Genomic DNA, 440 nt, shown 5'->3' on the forward strand with positions numbered 1-440 from the left:
TACCATGACTTTGTCCTGCTGCCTCTGAGCCACTAGTACAGCTCTGCAAGGTAGTGTTCTTCCTTACTATGGTAAGAAGAAACTCAGTTTTGTCTTATCAACAGATTGTTTTACTGATATTCTGGGAAAGTATTTGACAGCATAGAATAAAAATAATTAGGAGTTTTGTTTATTTTATTATTTTTACTATCAAAAGCAGCAGAGAAATGATAACCAAGGAATGCATACTGGGGTAGGGTGAGTTGGTGGAAAGTGTGCGCTGGATGGTAGATGTGCTGCTCTTGAAAGAAAGAGGAGGGAACTTGTGCCTAGGATTTTGGGATCTGAGTGGCTGTGTACAAACTATGCACAGATTAGGAAGCAATCTGGGAGCCTAGCAAAGCCCTGATGATCTCCAAGGGGGTTTCCAGCAGATCAGAGGTTTAAAGCTTAGGGAAAAA

The sequence above is a fragment of the Myotis davidii genome, unplaced genomic scaffold (genome assembly GCF_000327345.1).
Source record: "Myotis davidii unplaced genomic scaffold, ASM32734v1 scaffold327, whole genome shotgun sequence".
NCBI classification, from domain to species: domain Eukaryota; kingdom Metazoa; phylum Chordata; class Mammalia; order Chiroptera; family Vespertilionidae; genus Myotis; species Myotis davidii.